At 45.2% G+C, this 18,352-nt stretch overlaps 1 long non-coding RNA gene and 1 other non-coding gene across 2 annotated transcripts; one reads left to right on the forward strand and one right to left on the reverse strand.

Annotated features, from left to right (window-relative positions):
- Window positions 1-2,010: 2,010 nt before the first annotated feature.
- Window positions 2,011-2,567, reverse strand: LOC130296858 (uncharacterized). The gene is made up of 2 exons (XR_008849312.1): window positions 2,453-2,567; window positions 2,011-2,351 (listed from the first exon to the last, which is right to left on the reverse strand). It is a non-coding gene; the product is annotated as an uncharacterized LOC130296858 (long non-coding RNA).
- Window positions 2,568-17,920: 15,353 nt separating this feature from the next.
- LOC130297132 (U6 spliceosomal RNA) lies at window positions 17,921-18,027 on the forward strand. The gene has a single exon (XR_008849412.1). It is a non-coding gene; the product is annotated as a U6 spliceosomal RNA (small nuclear RNA).
- Window positions 18,028-18,352: the final 325 nt, after the last annotated feature.

Genomic DNA, 18,352 nt, shown 5'->3' on the forward strand with positions numbered 1-18,352 from the left:
TAGACACGCCCCCCTAAAGTAAATTTTTTAATGGGCGAGAACACACCCAAAATCTGTCCCAACAAAACTTTGCTTTGCATCCTGCCATTTCTCCCAACTGTTCTTTTTCTACCTGCTTATAAGGCATGCCTACACTAACTTTTTAATTCCATAAAGGGGTACTCCGCCCCTAGAAATCTTATCCCCTATTAACGCATGCCTACACTCACTTCCTAATTCCTAAAAGGGGTATTTAATTTTTCATTTTTACGGACCACTGTTTCAAAAATCTGTCAGACACCTGTGGGGCGTAAATGCTCACTGCTCCCCTTATTTCATTCCGTGAGGGGTTTAGTTTCCAAAATGGGGTCACATGTGGGGGGGGGTCCATTGTTCTGGCACTATGGGGGCTTTGTAGACACACGAGGCCTTCAATTCCGGACAAATTTTCTCTCCAAAATCCCAATGGCGCTCCCTTCCTTCTGAGCAGTGTAGTACGCCCGCAGAGCACTTTACATCCACATATGGGGCATGCTCTTACTCAGAAGAAAAGGCGGTTACAAATTTTGGGGGCCTTTTTTTTCCCATTTTCCCTTGTGGGAATGAAAAATTTAGGGTAACACCCGCATTTTAGTTAAAAAAATGTTTTTTTCATTTTCTTATCCAACTTTAATGAAAAATTGTCAAGCACCCGTGGGGTGTTAAAACTCACTATACCCCTTAATACGTTTCGTGAGGGGTGTAGTTTCCAAAATGGGGTCACACGTGGGTATTTATTTATTTATTTTGCGTTTATGTCAGAACCACTATGAAATCAGCCACCCCTGTGCAAATCACCAATTTAGGCCTCAAATGTACATAGTACACTCTAACTCTTGAGCCTTGTTGTGTGTCAGCAGAGCATTTTACGCCCTCTCAGGAGAAATTGTGTTACAAATTTTGGGGGTCTTTTTTTCCTTTTACCTCTTGTGAAAATAAAAAGTATGGGGCAACACCAGCATGTTAGTGTAAAAATGTTAATTTTTTTACACATACAGGCTGGTGTAGACCCCAACTTTTCCTTTTCATAAGTGGTAAGAGGAGAAAAACATGTGTGTGTGAGTGTGTGTGTGAGTGTGTGTGTGTGTGTGTGGGGGGGGGGGGGGGGCAAACCTCCAGCTGTTGCAAAACTACAACTCCCAGCATGCACTGACAGACAGTGCATGCTGGGAGTTGTACTTTTGCAACATCTGGAGGCACACTGGTTGGAAAACCTTCAGTTAGGTTCTGTTACCTAACTCAGTATTTTCCAACCAGTGTGCCTCCAGCTTTTGCAAAATTGCAACTCTCAACATGTACTGATCTGCTTAGTGATCTCCAAACTGTGCCCCTCTAAATCTTGCAATACTGCATATCCCAGCATGCCCAAACAGCTGTCTGGGCATGCTGGGAGTTGTAGTTTTGCAACATCTGAAGGACTACAGTTTAGAGACCACTGTATAGTGGTCTTCTAACTGTAGCCCTCCATATGTTGCTAGGCAACAACTCACTGGCTTCCATAGGATCGCGCATCAGGGAGATGCACCAGGGAGCCATATCTCATCGCTGCCCGCCCGGTAAGTGACCTCTGGCGCCGATGACCACCAGTTTCCTCACTCTTCCAGGACAAAAGTCGGTGGACAGAGCGGGGAACCGAACTCTAACTCCCCCACCCCCGAACTGCTGTTGGTCAGTCGTCTCTGACCGACCAATAGCAGGAATAGGAGGGGTGGCACCCCTGCCACCTTACTCCTATGCCTTCAGGGGGATCGGGGGTGTCTTAGACACCCCCGATCCTCCTTATTTTCCCGGTCACTGGAGACCTGTATGACCCGGAATTGCCGCAGATCGCCGGTCTGAATTGAACTGATCCCTGACATGGGTGGGGGGGTTCTCAGGACCCCCCCAGGGGTTTGCACGTGATGCCTGCTGAGGCATGCTTTGGACACTTAAAAAAAAAATTCACAATTTTTCACAGACAGAAATAAAATAAATGAGTCAAACAAGTCAAAGAACGGTTTAAAAACAGGGGAACTTTATTATTAATAAAATGTTTGTGTAGGGGATTTATGTAACCTTCCATCACTCACAAAGAGCGTACAGTAACTAACTCAGGACAGGAAAAACCTCCAGAGGGGAGGAAACCTGTAGGGAATCCATGGCTACTGTATTGCCCTTCCTCTGGGCATACTAAAGGAGGTTACCTCTAGAATTTGGGCAAAGTGTCTGTGTATGTGCGTGATTCGAGGGTTTATGCCTTCATCCAACTTCTTGCTGTAAGTCCGGAATTATGTGCCTTATTACAACGTCTTGATAGTCCGGAAATGCTACTCCACATCCTGGAAATAGTGCATCTAAGATAGGAAAACAAAAGATAGATTATTTACATGGTTATTATAGAAATGCACATGGAACTGCACTAAAGACCTTTTGGACACAACAATGTGACACTTACCAATCACAGTGATGTATTCAACTTCACATTCCCGCGCGCCTACAGTGTCCAGCATCGGCCCCTCACTGATGAAGAATGAGCAGGAGCTGTGTTATTTCTGCTCAGTGCTGCTCTCTGGTGGACAATGGTTATGACATCACATGTGTGACACGCTGTTACCTCCTGGGAGTTCTATTTGAGCAGTGCTGCTCTCTGATTGGCTGAAACCTAAAAAGCTTTTTAACATATTCTGCATGACTGTTACCTAAGGGATTTTTTTTTTTAGCATTTTTTAAATAAAATGACACTACTCCCTGTGGGTGTGTTATATTTGTTTATACTCAGTATTTGTAATATCATTTGCTGTCAGGGCATGCTTGGAGTTGTAGTTTTGCAACACCTGGACAGACGTCTGTCGGAAGGGGGGGAGGGGGGGGAGACCACCAAAGATAAGGCAATGTGGGCTTTGAAAAACGCCACAGATAGATTGCGTTTAGTCCCAGCCTAAGCCTAGGAACAGACACAATTTTTGTTTGAGGTTTATTTGGTAAATAATAAAAATAAACACACCACAACAACTGCGCCCTCATTTCTATTCTCCCAAGACGCCATCTTTGTGTAATTTTTGCCAAACCCACTGGAGGAAATTTATCAAAACCTGTAAAGAGGAAAAGTGGTTGCCCATAGCAACCGGATAGTTTCTTTAATTTTTATGTGGTGGGCAGGAGAGAGTAATTGTGTTTAGGGTGTTGTAGTGGTAGTGTAGGGTCTGTTGGTATTAACCCTAAGATGTCATGATGCCAGGGCGAGGTTTCCTTAGTGTTAATAGTCCTACCGCCAACCGTCCAAGAAACGGTAGGGAGAATAACGGAATATCCACAGCAGATTTTATGAATAAACTGAAGAACTTTACTTGAGGATTTTATACAACAGTCTTCAAACATAACAGTCTCTCTAGAGTTAACCGGGATACAGGTTCCTCACAGGTTGTGCTGGGACTCTGAAGCAATGAGCTTTGATGCAGGCCACTGTGCTACTAATTATAATATTTTAGCTGGTAGTAGTCACACAGGATTAGGTAGTTTGAGCTTTGGTAACTCACGTTTTAGTGGCTGCTGGATCTTAGGCTTTGGCCTAGCTGACTTGAATTGATGCTGATGAGATTTGTGCTGCTTGATAGTCCGAAACTAAGAGAGGCAAGAGCTAAGAGAGTGAATTGATTGACTACATCCCCTTATATATTAAGGAGGCTGGACAAAGCTCATTGGCCGGCAAACCTGTAAGTCCTGACCCAGTGAACTCTGGGTACATCACATGACCCTGTAAGGTCCTTAAACCATAGTACAATCCTAATTAAAGGCACGTGACCTGCTAAGGTCCTATACATAATATTTCCTATACATTAAATATATATATATGAACACAATTTACATGAGGCGACCAGGGGTAAGCCCTGCAAGAGTGCCCTATGAGAGTGAAGGAACTCTGGCTGAGGGGACTTTAGACAGGGACAGGACCAAGTCCTGTACCGGGACACCACATTTAAAAATGAAAAGTGAAAGAAGCGATCTGATTGGTTGTTATGGGCAACTGGTCAATTTTCCTCTGCACAAGTTTTCTGTTTCAATAGTTTTTATTGAAAAGTATTTTCAGTGATTTACAAACAAACTTTCAAGGTACAAGAAATAAACAAGCAATCTGCCTTAGAATCACTTAAGGAGTAATGGGTATGTAATGGTTGCACCGCGGTGTCTGAGAGCAGTCGTACAAGACATAGTATGACAGTTATCAATCGTTTTACCTAACAAGCAGCACACACCGCAATCCAAATCACCACTTTGACCGTTGCTGCAAACTGGCCAACAATGAAGGCAAATGAAGTATACCGAACAAGACAATGGGATATAACTAGGGGGTTGGAATGAGAGGAGAGATGAGGAGGAGAGGGCAAAGGAGGTGATAGAGAGAGAAAGGGAGGGTGAAGGAAAGGGAAGGTAGGAGGGAAAAGAGGCGTATTAGAGGGGAGAGAAGGGAGAAGAAGCAGAATAGGTGCTACAGTTGAGTATGTGTCATTCACCGGCTTTTGTACAATGCCTAAACAATTTTCATAACATCTCATCCAAGGAATCTGAATAACATAGCATTTCCTATCTCCTTTTAATACAGAACATGCAATTTATACTCCATCCTATTCATGAAGTAAGGTGAGCAAATCGAGATTTTATCCAAGCTTCCCACATTTTTGCCACGTTGGTGATGGTGCCTGTGTTCAAGTAGACTGCCCTCTCACATTTATATGAAAAGTTCAATAAAGCGACCAATTCTGCAATAGGGGGTGATGTGGCAGATTTCCAATGTCGAGTGATTACCAACTTGGCTAAGATCAATATTTTAATCATCAGACATCGGCAATCGGGTGGTACTGTTTGGATGTCTAATAACAACAAGGCCATCGCAGGCGTTATGGATATGTCACATTCAAAAATCTCCCTCAACATTATACCAACCTCCCTCCAATATTCCTCAATCTTCGGGCAAGCCCACAAGATATGTAACAAAGTGCCCTTGGCACCACACCCTCTCCAGCACTCCGAGGATGTTCCTGGGTAGATGACCTGTAGTCTGTCAGGCGTTAGGTACCATCGTAGTCTGGATTTAAAAAATGCCTCTAGGTGTGTCACTGAGGGTAACGCCCTTCTCGCCCATTTACAAGCGCCCAGCCATTCCCCATCAGTAATGGTCCTTGACAGGTCTTTCTCCCAAGATTTATAGGGTGCATGTGTGGACAGGGGCCTAGTACTTTCCAAAAGGTCGTATATGGGGCGTAGACCCTTGAATGGTGTGGTCATCAGTTTAAAAAGATCTTCGTTATAGTTCCATGCATGGTGCGTGTATGATCCCAAGCAATGTCTAATTTGTAGGAATTTGTAGAAATCCCTAGTAGAGATATTGTAGTGTGCAGAGAGGGAGGTAAATGTGCGTAGTATGTTTTTGTCAAACAAATGAGATACCTGTGTGAGACCAGCTGATATCCAATCTTGTATGTCTAGGAGTGGGATAACTGCAGACAATATTAAAAGAGGAGTTGTAGAGGGGCTGTGGAGGTGTTTCTTACCCGTGTTGTTATATATGATGTGCCAGCAGAACAAACCTGCTGCTGTTAATGGGGAAATGTGCTGTGGAATACTAAGGGACCATATTCGATAGAATAAAAGGGACTTTAAATCTCCATTATCACATAAATATTTCTCAGCCTGTAGCCACGGCAGTCGCGCCCCCTCACTCCAATAATGTTTCAATTGTGTTGTCAGAGTAGCTAAATAGTATGCGTACGGATCAGGTAAGCCCACCCCTCCTCTATCCTTGTGTTTACTCAGAAGTATTTTGGATATTCTTCTACGCCCCCCCTTCCATATGTAATCCAAGAGCATTTTAGATATGCGTGTGAAAAAGGAGGTCGGAAGAAGGATAGGCAGGGTTCGGTATAGATATAGTAACTTGGGAAGTATTGACATTTTAAAGGCTGGAATCTTGCCTAACCACGACACCTCCACCCTGCCCAATCTGTCAAGATCCTCTTTAAAGGTATGCAGAAACGGGATATAATTGGAACTATATAGCTGCGGGACTGACGGTGTAACCTGAATGCCTAAGTAGGTGATGCTGTCAGACTTCCAGTCAAGAGGATATGTATTTTTTAACTTTAGTAGGGTGTGGCTGTCTAGATGTATTGGCAAGGCTTGTGTCTTGGACATATTTAGTTTATAGTAGGATACTGCACTATACTTCATGATAGTGTCAACGGCCCCCGCCAGGGAACACTCTGGGTCTTCCAATGATAGGATTATGTCATCCGCATACATAGATATGAGATGTACATCAGGGCCAAGTCGTACCCCTCTTATTGCAGAATTAAGTTTGAGCGCTATAGCCAGAGGTTCTATACATAGTATAAACATTAGAAGTGAAAGTGGACATCCCTGGCGGGTGCCATTACCCAATGAGAAGCTGTTAGAAAGCGTACCATTTGAAAACACTCTCGCGTTTGGGGAAGAATATAGTGCTTTAATCGCTGTTACAATAGGGCCCTTAATACCCATGGCTTCCAAGACCGCAAATGCAAAAGACCAGTTCAGACGGTCAAATGCTTTTTCAGCATCTAAAGCTAGAAGGACCGACGCCATGCGTTTCGAGTCCAGGTAATGTACTAAATTAAGGATACGTCTTGTGTTCTCATATGCCTGCCGTCCTCTAACAAAGCCCACCTGATCAACCGAAACCAGGGTAGGAATCAAGGGAGCTAATCTATTTGCTATCAGTGTGGCGTATATTTTTGCATCTATATTTAAGAGCGAAATAGGCCTAAAGTTGCAAGGCCTATCAGGAGGTTTGCCCGGCTTCGGGAGGGTAACTATTAGGGCTTCTTGGTTCTCCTTCGGTAAGGAGCCTTTTTGCATAGCTTCATTAAAGAAATTTGTGGCATGGGGCGTTATGATATGTGAAAAGGACTTGTTATAGCATGCCGTCAGCCCATCAGAACCGGGAGACTTGCCTATAGGTAAACCTCTAATAGTTTTAGTGACCTCCGTGTGGGTAAAGGGAGCATTAAGTGAAGTTAGTTGGGTATCATTCAACGAGGGAAGGGGAAGATCCTGTAGAAATGAGGCAATTTCTGCTATCGTTGGCTGAGGGATGCTTTGATCCTGGGAAAGGTTATAGAGGGTTGCGTAGTAACCCATAAAGCTGTATGCAATATCTTTAGGGGATTGGAGTTTGTAGGTGTGCGATGGATCCCATAAGAAAGGAATTCTAGTTTTTGCACGTTTGTGTTTGAGCCTATTCGCTAACACTCTACCTGTTTTGTTGTCAAAGTGGTAATATTGGGCCTTCAGTTTATTCATTTGTCGAGCGTGATGATCTAGAAACAAAGTGCGAATTTTCTCCCTAACACCTTTCAGTTTTGCCGCCTGTGTCGCACTTGGGTGTTGCTTATTCGCCTCTTCCAATAGTCTCTGGTCAGCCAATAAACTGTCCAAGTGCCGGGACCTTTCTTTCTTTACAATGTGTCCTAATTTTATCAGGGACCCCCTAATGACTGCTTTGTGCGCGTTCCACACCGTGCTATGAGCCAGACCTATATGTGCATTTAAAGTGAAGTATTGGTCAAGTTCTGAAGCTATAGTTTCCCTGTATTTATCATGTCTGATTAGATATTCATTACACCGCCACAAGTAAGTAGGTGTAGTCGCCATTTTCTCAGAAATGGTCAATGTGATAGGTGTGTGATCTGACCATTTGAAAGGTTCAATCGTGGCAGACGTAACCGAGTCTAAAAGACATCTACCCACTAAAGACAGGTCAATACGAGAGTAACTATTAGAAGGGACTGAGTAAAAAGAGAAGTCCCTTTCACCAGCATGTAGTAGGCGCCATACATCATATACTTCTTCAACATGTAATAAGGATTGTAGTGATATAGCTCGTCTCTTGCTAAGAGAGGATACATCTATGTCTGCGTCAGGGACTGCATTGAAATCCCCTATTAATAGTAGATGACCCTGAGCATGAATGCGAAGCTTACGAAAGACCTTTTTTAGGAAACCTAATTGGCCTCTATTAGGTGCGTATACAGACGCTATTGTATAGTTAACATTATTGATGTTGCATACTATAATCACAAATCTTCCCAGTGGGTCAGAAATCTCAGACAGTAGTTGAAACGCTAGGGTATCCCTGACTGCAATGAGCACACCCCTCGACTTTGTGTGGTAATGAGAATGAAATACATAAGGAAAGTTTTTATGTCTAATCCTAAATGCATCTTCACATACTAAATGCGTCTCTTGTACACACAATATGTCCCCAGCCAACTGTTTGGCTTCCGCCCACAAATAGGACCGCTTTAGCGGAGTGTTCAGTCCATTAATATTAATTGATACGACCTTTATAGTCATAATGAGTCCTCGTGATGCTTAAGATGAGATCTTCGTCGACTAGGATAAGATGCGGTGAAAAATCGTGACAGTTCAGCGATCCATGTTCTGCTGGAGCACCTGTAAAGAAAGGGGAGAAGAAGGGGGAAGGGGGAAACGCAAACAAATAAACAATAGAGAAACGGCTGGCCCGAGCCAGAAAAACTGGATATGTCCAGGGACGGGTGATGAATATTCCTCTTCATCAGGTGTGGAGGGGGAGAACAGGTAGTCCTCTGTGAGCGGAACAAGACTGCAAAGTCCAGGGCCAAGCTCCACAGCAGTTAACGCATTCCCTGTTTCTTTTTTCCAGCCAATTGCCAATCAGGATCCACTCTATCTGGAGGGGACGTTGTCTGTGATTCTGGAATCTTCACAGGGATTCCCCATGCAGTAAGCTGTTTAATACCTTCCTCTAATGAGCAAATCACATGCATTTTTTTCGTTTCGGTGTACCAGCAGGGGGGTGGGGAATCCCCATTTGTAAAGAATAGAACGGTCACGAAGTGCAGATGTTATTGGTGCCAGGTTTCTGCGTATTTGCAAAGTCATTGCTGACAGATCGGTATATAGAGCAATTTTTCGATACTGATCCGGGACATTTTGGCGATCTCTAGATTTAACCATAAGGGCCTCTTTAATGTGGAAGAAATGCACCCTGGCAAGTACATCCCTTGGTACATCGTCGGCCAGGTGCCTCGGTTTAGGAACACGATGCGCTCTGTCCAGAAGCAGCTCAGTCAGGGTTGCCTCAGGTAGATAGCTTTCCATAAGAGAAGTAAGGTAGGCATTAAGTTCTTTTGGAGGAACAGTCTCTGGGATGCCCCGGAATTTGACATTATTCCTCCTCGACCTGTCTTCAATGTCAGCGACCTTTGCACGTAGCGCTGTCACGTCAGACTCCAGATCATAATGAGAATCTATGAGGTCGTTGTAAGATTTAACCAGTGAAGCCATTTTCGTTTCCGTATGGTCCACCCTTTGTTCCACCTCTATGATAGCAGAGCGGATTGGTTGCAAGGTATGGAGCAAGTTGTTGGTAATGGACGTGTTCAACAATAGCAACATGCGTTTCAAAGATACTTCTGTTACAGGTACCTCCGATGCAGGCACCTTGCTGAAGAATTCCTCCCCCGCAACTTGGAAGGCTTCCACTAGTGGGTTAGCCTCATCTGGCTCCGTGCTGGCCTCTATGCGTGGTCTTTGCCTTAGCAGGCTGTCTGTGGCTGAGTATGGTGATGCAGGAGCTGAGGCGCCACGCTGGTTCAGCACATTGCCGTCTTTAGTAGGGCTATTATGTGGGGACGGCGAAACAGCATCTCGGCTTTCCGCCATTGTATCTGCTTCAGAAGGTAAGGAGAGGCTGCGTCTAGCATTAGACAGGGAGTTTTGAATGTCTGACCTGCTGCCGAAGTCCCCGCTTCTCCTGTGGTGCGGGGAGGACGCCTCCACGCCATCTTGTGAGGCCCGGAGTTGAGGCCGTGTGTAGAAGACTGTCAGCTTACGGGGCTGGCGGCCCGCTTTCCCTCTCCTCCGGGTGTACATGTTCGACTGCGGGTGCTCCGATGGCTGGAAATGTACAAAGTGAGCTCAATAACTCTGTGTGAGCGGGTATTTGTCGCTTATGAAGTTGCTTGCTGCAGGAGCTCAGATCTCAGGCGGCCATCTCGCTCCGCGGCCAGACCACGCCCCCCTCTGCACAAGTTTTCATACATGTCCCCCAATGTGTATTACTATTATGATAATAGACTTACCTCCCAACCGTCCCGGATCTGACGTGTTCTGCTTCTGTGATTTCCTGTGATGCACGGAGCCTCAGTGTGATCCCTACTCACAGTACAGAGCGAAGCCCCAGGAGATCATGGAGTGTCTGCTCTATCATGTCATCTCCCCTGAGCTAAGAGGAAGCACTCATTGGTCCTGCAGCCTGGGAAAGGCACCTGCATCAACCAATCAGAGGCTTCCTGTTACAGGGGGCAGGGGGAGATGCTGCAGATGGATCAGCTACTTAACCCCTAAAGTACATTTTTTTCTTATTCAAAATCTTTATTAATTTTCAATAATTTTCAATAAACAAAAAAACAATAACAAGGCACGACAGTGACAGAGGCACAAGGTGTTAAGCATGGCCTCAATGCAAGATAAAAAAACAGAATAAGTCATAAAGACCGTGCATGGCAGAAAGTGCGGTCAGCACTAGGGAGTCCGTTACTTGCGCAACAGACAGGAAGGACATCATGTCAAAGCAATCAGTATACTCAACAAGGAACACCAACTTAGAATATGTAATAACCACATCAATGCTAAAGCGGCAAGGTTCAGAAGGGAAAGAATAGAGGGATATAGATAAAAAGTGAAGAACAGAAAAATAAGAGGGTATGTAAAACACAGAAACAGGCAGACATGACGACATACAGAGACAAGGGTCTTACAGACAGACAAGAAACAACAAGAGAAGTAGGGTGGGAAGGTTACCAAGACAGACGAGAGAAAGCGTAGCCAAAAAAGGGTCATGGCGTCACAGAGGATCCCAAGGCCAATAGGTCACGGTACTCGGAGGTAGACTGGAAGGATGACCAATCATACCACGTTTTGGTACATCTTTCATTTTCTGCAGGGGTCAAGGCAATTAACTCCTCCATGTGCTGAAAATAATTCACCTCTGCAAGCCATTCCCCAACAGTCGAGGGCGTGGAAGACCTCCATTTATGGGGAATAACTGACTTAGCAGCCTGCAGAAAATAGCGTAAGAGAGATTTCCGGAAGGAAGTAGCAGAAATGTCAAACATGAAGAGCAGGACTGCCTCAGGGGAATCCGAAACAGTCACACCGGTGATATCGTGAGTGATAGAGCGTACTGAAGTCCAGAATGGACGCAGTGAGGGACAACATCATCAGATGTGCCACATCGTACCAGTCGCTTGTCCACAACGCCAACAAAGGTCAGAGACTGACGGGTACAATCGATGCAACTGCTCCGGAATCCTATACCAGCGGGAGAGTATTTTGTAGTTCGGCTCTGGTGATCTGTTAGGTATGATTGACTTATGTGAAAGGTGAAAGCAACATAGAAATGTTTTAGATGTATGTATTCAAAAGGCTTACGGGGATGGGGAGGTTCAACTGGACGTATGTCAGCAAGGGGCAATAAGCCCTCAGAAGACAACACGTAAAAAAAACGGAGTGGGTCAGATTTGGAGCTCCCCACAGCTTGAAGAGTTTTTAAATGATCTTAATACCAACACATGGGGACTTCATTTTACTCATACTATCTTTCACAATAATGCAGAATTCCTAGATGTTGTCGTATTTCATGACGAAGCCAAAAGACTAAGCACTCGCACTTTTTTCAAGGAGGTAGATAACAATAGCTATTTGGACTTTTCTAGCTCCCATTACAAAAAATGGATTTCTAACATCCCGTAAGGTCAGTTCAAGCGAATTAGACGGAACTGCTCTTCTTTGGAAGATTTCAAACTCCAGAGCAACACTCTTAAAACTCGCTTTAAAGCGAAGAAATATCCTAAGGCCATTATAGAGTCGGCATACAAGAAGGCTAGCTTACAGACACAGGCCGAATGTCTGTCTAAAACACCACGCAACAATTCCAAAAACTATGACTGGTCCTCCAATTTTATTACCACCTTCACACGGGAACATACGCAGGTTAAGGAAATTCTATCCAAACACTGGTCGATCCTATTAAAAGATCCCTACCTATGTGACATTTTACCCCACAAACCCTCGGTCACTTTTAGACGTGGGCGCACTCTACGCAATATAGTCGCCCCTAGCAGACTAAGAGCTGCTACTTCTGGCCAGACTAATAATTTTTTGACCAGTATAGGTAGCTATCAATGTGGCATCACAAGATGTAAATGTTGTGCCAATATTAATAATCGCTTTAAAAAATTCACGTCCACCAAAACAGGCGAGCATTTTAATATCAAAACCTTTTTAAACTGTTCCTCTCAATATGTGATATATCTACTGGAATGCCCTTGCAAACTCCAATATGTGGGCCGTACCGTCCGTTGCCTACGGGAAAGAATTAACAAACATCGTAGCAACACCGTTCATGGTTTCTTGCTACACAGTGTCTCCAGACACCTGCTTCAGGTACACAAGCAAGATTTCCGATGCATTACGGTTACACCTATTGAAGGCATCTCAAAAGAGGACCCGCAAAGATTCAGTACATTGAGGAAAAGAGAGAACTTTTGGATCTATAAACTCAAAACTCTTGCACCCGGAGGCCTTAATGAACTTATTGAATGCTCCCTGTAATCCTCACCAATATTATTATTATCTGTCCACAGGGTTATCTGTTTCTCTTGTATCAATTACTCAATATTTGTTATATATACTTTTGGTCCAATATTTACTCACTAATTTATCGAGTGTTTACATTTTAACATATTTTGCATCTTATTTACCGTGTGCTTCTATGTGGTTTTACTAACATCCCAACACTGCGTATTTATAATGGGTTTGTTTACTCCATATCTCTAAATTTTATATTTATGACATTTATATTTATATTGATTTCCCTTATGTTAATATTGATTTTATATCCATAAATTTTTTTACCATATTTTCCTATATACTGTTATTCTTTTATCTAATTTACCATAGACATTTGGGCTTCTGCTTTATATGTCACACTCTTTTCGACGAGGTTGTTGGTGATTTATTGCCCCCTTACGTCCGGTTTTATTATCATTATATTAAAACCATCTTATCTATTTTATTCTACACTTCTATGTGTATACTTGTCATAGACAGCTATGGTTTTGTTACCACTCATATATTCTTACATTTTGGTTATGTTACCCCTATGCCCTGATTTATTATGGCTCTCTAGACACGCTTCATCTGATAATCATGGGTCTATGATCCATTTCTATTAATCTCCCTTTTCCTCTCCCCCTCCTTATTCCCCCCCCCCTCTTTTTCTTTACATTTTATTATTTCTGGCAGTCCATTTGCAACTGCTGTAGGCCCTTAACTTTTAGCCCACCCCTATGAGTGTTTTTCTAGTTCTAATCGCGCTGCCTATTTATCATGTTCCGCCCCTTTTGTCACGGGGTAGGGCTAGTAACTCCGACCTTCATAAATGACGGCCTCGCTTCCATCGTCCCATTCATAGCAACGCGTCCCTAACAACCAGCAGGGACGCGTCGCTTCCTGCAAACAGCGCGGCAATGCCAGCTGATTGGCCGGACCGCGCAGTCCGCTGATGGGTCAATGCAGCTGTACGTCGCTGATTGGCTCTATCCCCCCGCCTCCCATGTGGTTAGCGACGCGTCCCTAGCAATAATCTCGGGATGAGCGCTGCCGTTATCTGCACTTATATATGTCGCTGCTTCAATGCAGCATCACAGAACATCCACCCCTTTAGCCTACCATGGTTCACACTATGCAATTGTACATCCTTTCCTTACTATATTTTCATGTTTTTATGATTGTTGATTCTATGCTAGGTGTGTAAGGGCAACACCTGTAGTGACCTTTGACCATTCTAGCCATGCCCACTTTGCGTATTTGGCGCCTGTTCACATTGTATTTAAACTTGCCATGTGTCCTATGTATGTTATGCTGATCTGATGAAGAGGGGTTTACCCTCGAAACGCGTCATCTTGTCCATTTTATTGTTTTTTTTAAATAAAATGTCCTGCTGAGGACTTTCCTATTACCTTTGGCATCCGCCTCATCTGTCTACAAGAGTCTGCAGCGCCATACCTGAGGGTTTTTTCCTGCTCTTCTTCTAATATTGACTCCCAGGACGACTTGTTTCCTCCTGCAACCCATCGGCATAGCAGCGACTCGCACTACAGTACCCAGATTATATCGTGGGTGATATGCTTTTTTGCATAGATCTCAAGGATCTTTCATCTATAACCCATTGCCTCCGGTGTTTTTGAGCTAGCAGCGCCTGGATTATCAGTGGTCCTTCTTCCTCTACCTCCTCGCAAAGTAAGATTAAGGTCACCACATAAGACAACAGTGCCCCTAAGTAGCGGGAGAGCAACATCAATAAAGTCAAGCAAAAAGGGGATCTGTTGGAGATTCGGGCAGTAGACATTAAGAATCGTGAATTTGTGTCCCCCAATACTTAAAGAAAAGATAAAGTAACGTACATCCGGGGCAATCGTACAGTTCAGAACCTGATGGGGAAGAGACTTGTGAATGGCGATCGCCACCCCACAGGATCTGGACAGAGGATTGTCAGCACAGAACCAGGAGGTGTAGTGTGGATGTTTGAGAGAGGGTGTGTGGCCTACCTTAAAATGTGTCTCTTGAAAACATACCAGATGAGCCCGTTGCTTGTGACAATGGTGAAGGATCTGAGCCCTTTTTTCCGGGGTGTTGAGACCTTTTTGCATTAAAAGAAATAATCTTTAGATCTGCCATGAGAAACTCAGAGAAACCGAGAGAAAACAAAAAAACCAGAGTTAGTACAGGAATGAGGTGCTATTATAGGGGGTCAGATAAAAAAAAAAGGGGGGGGGGAAACAAAACACAGGGATAAGACAAGGGGGAAAAACAAAAAGGAGCAACACAAAATGAGAACAAGTACACAACAAGAGCAGCAAACACCTACACAAGACAGACCAACAAAACAAGAGAGAAGAGAAAGAAGAAAAGAAAAAAGAGGGGTAACGAAATAAGCAGTAGACAGACAGAGAGAAGAGACTACTGCTGCGGAAACTAACAAGAACAATAAGTAGTAAAGGAGGGAAGAAGTCCCAAGGACCAGATCGTCCCCAGGAGCCCTATACCTATAGGGGGGTAAAGTTAGTCAGGTAGCGAGAGAGACAGAACCCACTACACTGCCGAATATGTAACAGTAGCTGAAAAGAGCCCAAAAGTGCTAGAGGACAATGAAAATGAGTCAGATGAAAAGGGGGGAAAACATACAAAAAGCACAATTAGAGGCACTGGGGAGAGAATAGTGACATTACAGTTTCTAATACAATAATCCCAAATCCCCAAATGGCAACTATCAGTAGCACCAGAAGATAACATTAATAAAAATGAGCACTCAACTGCTAAATAGCACATTTCTAGTGGAAAGATCAAGTGGTAAGTTGCGAGGCCCTACGAGAAGCAGGAGCCACCGAGGGCAGCTGCGACTGGTGAGACTGAGGGGCCACTCGGGGTCCGCAAGAGTTTCTAGGAGGGAGTCCAGAGCGAGGGGCTCTCGCCGGAGGTGACGTAGGGGGCGGGACTGGCCGTTGGAACGGAGGGGAATGCAACATAGGCCATTCCGGAAGCACCACCTCAGGTAAATCCAGGGCTTGGAGAAAGCTGGGAAGATCCTCCGGAGAGCACAGGGACACCACGCGCCCCCTATTGCGCACTGTGAGGGAGAAAGGAAAACCCCAGCAGTACGGAAAGTCCCTGTCACGCAGGACCTGCAGAAGGGGCTTAAGAGCAGCTCGTTGGGCCAGTGTATGGCGTGAGAGATCGGGGTACAACTGGACAGGGACGTCCTTGTAGGTGATCTGTCGACGTCTTCTCGCACGTCGCAAAATGTCCTCCTTCAGGGCATAAAAGTGTATCCGGCAGATTACGTCTCTTGGATTGCGGTCGTCAGAGCTCGGTGGGCGCAGAGCTCTATGTGCTCGGTCCATCTCTATGTGCGCCTCAGGAGGCCTGTCTAGGAGGTCATTGAAAATAGCAGGAAGGGCCTCCCACAGCTCCCCAGATGACACCAGCTCTGGCAAACCACGGATTCTGATGTTGTTCCTGCGGCTACGATTTTCAATGTCATCCAAGTGTTGCTGAAGATGGAACAATTGGTCAGTGTGGCCACTCACTACAGCCTGCAAAGCCTGAAGGGAGGTTAAAGTAGAGTCCTGTGTCGCCTCCACGGTCTCCACCCTGGCGGACACAGAGGAAAGTTCTGAACGTAGTTGTGCAAATTCTTGCTTGCATTCGAGGACCACCTGTCGGGTCAGTGTAGAAATATCATCTTTAGTTGGGAGAGACTGTACCAACGACTGTAGGTCGGCCAGAGTGATAGGAGCAGAGGCCGCAATGGCAGGAGGCACTACCACATCACAATGCATAAAGAGCGGAAAAGTGGTGGGGTGGCATCCAAACTGCAGGCTACCTCCTGGTGTGTGGGAGGCAGTTGAGGGCCAGGAGGGGGCGAGGGTCATGGCCCCTGGCTGAAAGGTGCAGAGGCCGGAGGGGAGGCAGCTAGTGCAGACCCTGCATGAGATGATGAGGCAGAATGTGAGCCAGCAGCCCAGGAAGAGCCAGACACCCATGGGGGGGAAGGTGACCCAGCTACCAGGCCAGCAGGTAATAGAGATGGTGGCTGTAGGAGGTACTTGGGGAGACCCTGGGGGAGAAGCCCCCTCGGGTCTCAGGAGAGGGACATCCAGATGCAGCATAGCCGTAGTGCCCCTCCAGGAGGGTGGGGATGGGCCTAGTGGAGGCTGTAGGTGAGGTACCGTGGGGGTTAACAGGGTATCCCCTGTGAGCAAGTCCAATGTGGGGGGACCGCTGACAGGAAGCACCTCCATGGCTGGGGGTCTCTCAGGGGTTCCTCTTACCTGGCTCCGTGAGGGTCCAGGCTCTAGACCGCACACAAGCAGAGCGGGAGCCACGTCAGGAAGGTGGGCCTGTTGCATGCCGCCATCTTGCTGCCTGGGAGAGCCGGAGGGCCGGAGAGCAGGGGCAGGAGCCGGAGGACGCAGCGCTTCAGAAGGGATGGCCGGAGGAGCACCGGAACGCTCCGGAGGGGAGCAGTGATGATCCCGAGGGCGGGCGCACTCCTCTTCAGTGCGGCCTTGTATCAGAGCCGTGGCTGCCGGAGGGGCCGTGCGTGTACCGCTCCGCTGTTCCAAGATGGCGCCGGGCATCAGTGCAGGCAGCGGGGTCCCCGTGCGGAAGGGCTGGGCCCGGGTAAAGTAAGTGTCGAGAGACATGGGAAGTGGTGGGGGGATGTCAGAGACCTTCTTCTTTTTGTTCCTCGATCTATTCCCCATAGGCACAGCACAAGAAGGGCAAAAATAGCTAACGGCAGGCAGGAGCTCCTCAGCAGCACGTCCTCATACAACCATGGCTAGACACGCCCCCCTAAAGTAAATTTTTTAATGGGCGAGAACACACCCAAAATCTGTCCCAACAAAACTTTGCTTTGCATCCTGCAATTTCTCCCAACTGTTCTTTTTCTACCTGCTTGTAAGGCATGCCTACACTAACTTTTTAATTTCTTAAAGGGGTACTCCGCCCCTAGAAATCTTATCCCCTATTAACGCATGCCTACACTCACTTCCTACACAGAAGGTAAATGGGACATCTTTAAATCAACTCTAAATAACTATACATCTAAATATATACGAAAGGGGAACAAATATAAACGATTAAAACTAAATCCTACATGGCTGACACATGATGTTAAAAGAGCAATAAACAACAAAAAAATAGCCTTCAAAAAATACAAATCTGATGGGTCAGCGATAACATTTAAACAGTACAAAGAGCTTAATAAAATCTGTAAGTGCTTGCTTTGGCAGCACATATACTAAAATTGGAACGATACAGAGAAGATTAGCATGGCCCCTGCGCAAGGATGACACGCAAATTCGTGAAGCGTTCCATATTTTTTCTAGGACATTATAGAAATGAACCTACAACTTGAGCTCTAAGAGGACATTTTATTGGATCATAAGTATGCTGAGATTATCTGCTTAGATGAGGGGTATTCGACAGGAGAAGAGTAGTTTCCCTTTTTACAGTTACCATTAGGGTATAGATTATCCAAAATGTTTCTTTAGTCAAACAGGAGTTACTATTAGAATTACAATAAGTATTTAAGGCCAAAAAAAATATAATTACAAATGTTTTTCTAGTATATAACCGCTTAATTTTTGATACCCAATATCTGGCTTAACCATGCAGAATTTAGTTACATAATCAGGTTATCTGTTTA

The sequence above is a fragment of the Hyla sarda genome, chromosome 12 (assembly GCF_029499605.1).
Source record: "Hyla sarda isolate aHylSar1 chromosome 12, aHylSar1.hap1, whole genome shotgun sequence".
Lineage (NCBI taxonomy): Eukaryota > Metazoa > Chordata > Amphibia > Anura > Hylidae > Hyla > Hyla sarda.